At 46.1% G+C, this 3,556-nt stretch overlaps 1 pseudogene; it reads right to left on the bottom strand.

Annotated features, from left to right (window-relative positions):
* Positions 1-807: 807 nt before the first annotated feature.
* LOC136145477 (mitochondrial carrier homolog 1 pseudogene) lies at positions 808-1,816 on the bottom strand (annotated as a pseudogene).
* Between the last annotated feature and the right edge of the window lie 1,740 nt (positions 1,817-3,556).

The raw sequence follows: 3,556 nt of genomic DNA, 5'->3' as shown, positions 1-3,556 counted from the left end.
CTCTCCTTGCTATTCTTTGGAACTCTGCATTCAGATGGCTATATCTTTCCTTTTCTCCTTTGCTTTTTGCTTTTCTTCTTTTCTCAGCTATTTGTAAGGCCTCCTCAGACAGCCATTTTCTTTTCTCGGGCGTGGTTTTATCACCGCCTCCTGTACAATGTTACGAACCTCCATCCATAGTTCTTCAGGCACTCTGTCTATCAGATCTAATCCCTTGAATCTATTTGTCACCTTCACTGTATAATCATAAGGGATTTGATTTAGGTCATACCTGAAAGGCTTAGTGGTTTTCCCTACTCTTTTCAATGTAAGTCTGAATTTTGCAATAAGGAGTTCATGATCTGAGCTACAGTCAGCTCCTGGTCTTGCTTTTGTGACTATAGAACTTCTCTCTCTTTGGCTACAAAGAATATAATCAATCTGATTTCAGTATTGACCATCTGGTGATGTTCACGTGTGAAGTTGTTTCTTGTGTTGTTGGAAAAGGGTAGTAGCTATCACCAGTGCATTGTCTTGGCAAAATTCTGTTAGGGTTTGCCTGCTTCATTTTGTATTCCAAGGCCAAACGTGCTTATTACTCCAGGTATCTCTTCAGTTCCTGCTTTTGTATTCTAGTCTCCTATGATGAAAAGGACATCTGTTTTTGGTGTTAGTTCTAGAAGGTCTTGTAGGTAAGTCTTCACGCAAGCTTTCAATTTCACCTTTTTCATCATTAGTGGTTGGGGCATAGACTTGGATTACTCTGATATTGAATGGTTTGCCTTGGAAATGAACGGAGACCCTTCTGTTGTTTTCACATGATTCATTTTACTCTAGGACAAAGCACGATCCTGATGCCACCCAGCAGAAAATCAGACTGGAGCCTCAGACATGCTGGCCTTGCACACTCAGGTCCTTCCAGCCGTGGATCCAGAATTGGAACACTGGAGAGTGAGCAGGGAGCCTGGCATGCAACCCAGTCATTCACGGCCATGAGATCGCTGACCAGCAGGAAGGGGTAGGTCAACATGCTGACTGAGACCCCCATCACAAATTTAGGGTGGCTCCGGATGGCCAGAGCCTGGCTGAACTGGGAACCTGGATTGTGGTCTCATTGCCCAGCCCTTCTGGGGTGTCCCTCAGGCAGTCACCTGCCAGGTAGACATTGAAGAAGTGGCCAGCAGGTCCACAGGAAAACCACATCTCCCAGGAGTTGAGGGGTTAAGCCCATAGGGAATCCCAGCAGCCTCTCTTCTATGAAAATCTTCCCCGTGGGGCTCAACTCTGGGCTGTCCTTGGCCCTCGGCCCACAGAACCGACTGTGCAGCACATAGAGGTGACAGGCAGGGGGCGGGTCAGCATGCGGGACACGAGCTGCATTGGCGTCTCTGGGGGTCTCCTTCACCACTTCCCTTCAGAGAAGTCCTTGTGTCAGCTGAGCTGGAAACCATCTCCATCTCAGCCAGAGGAAAAGCATTCCTCACACCACCCAGGGCACGGTGGGGAGGGTGGCAGACGTCAGCTCAGGCCTGGGAAGGGCCTAGCTTCCCATCTGCTTGCACAGGGTCCGCGGTGTAGATGAGGAAGCTTGGTGGGCAGAGGACTTTCCTTCCCAGCATGCTGGTCCCAATGGTGGGGGCATCCACTCATGACCTCTCTGGATAAGAGGCTTCGCGTAGAGCAGTGGGTGCCTGAGTAGCGTCACTGCCTCACCCAGCACTGGAAAAAGAGCCTCAGGGGCCCGGGTGTTTTCCCTGGAGCCCATCCTCGTGGGTGCACCGCAGCTCTGGGGTATGTGCTGGGGTGCCAGGGGCAGATGGGGAGCCTGGGCCTGCATCCACGCTAACACTCTGCCTCAGCTCTTGCTTGGGCTCCCCACTCCCCATAACTATCTGGTAACTGAGCAGAGAAGAATTGATGCTTTTGAACTGTGGTGATGGAGCAGACTCTAGAGAGTCCCTTTGACTGCAAGAAGATCAAACCAGTCAATCCTAAAGGAAATCAACCCTGAATATTCACTGGAAGGACTGATGCTGATGCTGAAGCTCCAATACTTTGGCCACCTCGTGTGAAGAGCTGACTCATTAGAAAAGACCCTGATGCTGTGGAAGATTGAAGACAGGAGGAGAAAGGGGCAACAGGGGATGAGATGGTTGAATGGCGTCACTGACTCAGTGGACATGAATTCAAGCATATTCCAGAAGATGGTGAAGGACAGGGAAGCCTGGCCTGCTGCAGTTCATGGGGTCACAAAGAGTCAGACATGACTTAGTGAATAAACAAAAACAACAGTTTTAAAAGTCTACTAAATGTCCATTGATAGAGGAATAGATTGAGAAGATGTGGTACATATACACAATGGAATGTTACTCAGCCGTAAGAAGAATGAAATAATGCTAGGCAGAGAAGGACACATACTACACGATATCATGTATACATGGATTCTTTAAAAATGGTACAAATGAACTGCTTACAAAATATAAATAGAATCACAGATATAAAAAACAAGTTTATCATTACCAAGGTGGACAGTGCGTGAGGGATATATTGGAAGATCTGGATTGACATATACATACTATACATAAAATAGATAAGAACCTGCTGGGTAGCACAGGGAACTGTACTCAGTACCCTTTAGTGGCCTATGTTGGAAAAGAATATAAAAGAGTGGACATATGCATATGTATAACTGAATCACTTTGCTGTATAGCAGAACCTAATACAACATTGTAAATCAACTATTTGTTGTTCGTTGTTCAGTTGCTCAGTCATGTCCGACTCTTAGTGACCCCGTGGACTGCTGCACGCCAGGTTTCCCTGTCCATCACCAACTCCCAGAGCTTACTCAAACTCATGTCCATTGAGTCAGTGATGCCATCCAATCATCTCATTTTCTGTCATCCCTTTCTCCTCCAACTTTCAGTCTTTTCTAGCATCAATGTCTTTTTCAAAGAGTCGACTCCTCGCATCAGGTGGCCAAAGTATTGGAGCTTCAGCTTCAGCATCAGTCCCTCCAATGAGTATTCGGGATTGATTTCCTTTAGGATTGACAGGTATTGATCTCCTTGCAGTCCTAGAGACTCTCAACAGTCTTCTCCAACACTACAGTTCAAAAGCATGAATTCTTTGGGGCTCATCCTTCTTTGTGGCCCAACTCTCACATCAATACATGGCTACTGGAAAAACCATAGCTTTGACTATATAGACCGTTGTTGGCAAAGTATTGTCTCTGCTTTTTAATACAATGTCTAGGTTTGTCATAGGTATTCTTCCAAGAAGCAAGTGTCTTTTAATTTCATGGCTGCAGTCACCATCTATGGTGATTTTGGAGCCCAAGAAAGTAAAGTCTGTCACTCTTTCCATTTTTTCCCCATTTATTTGCCATGAAGTGATGGGACTAGATGCCATGATCTTAGTTTTCTGAATGTTGAGTTTTAAGCCAGCTTTTTCACTCTCCTCTTTCACCTTCATCAAGAGGATGTTTGGTTCCTCTTTGCTTTGTGCCATAAGAGTGGTGTCATCTGTATATCTGAGGTTATAAGTCCTCTTGGAGGAGGTCCCTGTTAGCTCCACTGTA

The sequence above is a fragment of the Muntiacus reevesi genome, chromosome 13, assembly GCF_963930625.1.
Source record: "Muntiacus reevesi chromosome 13, mMunRee1.1, whole genome shotgun sequence".
NCBI lineage: Eukaryota > Metazoa > Chordata > Mammalia > Artiodactyla > Cervidae > Muntiacus > Muntiacus reevesi.
Note: the sequence above shows the minus strand (reverse complement) of the source record. Positions and strands in the feature narration are given on the sequence as shown.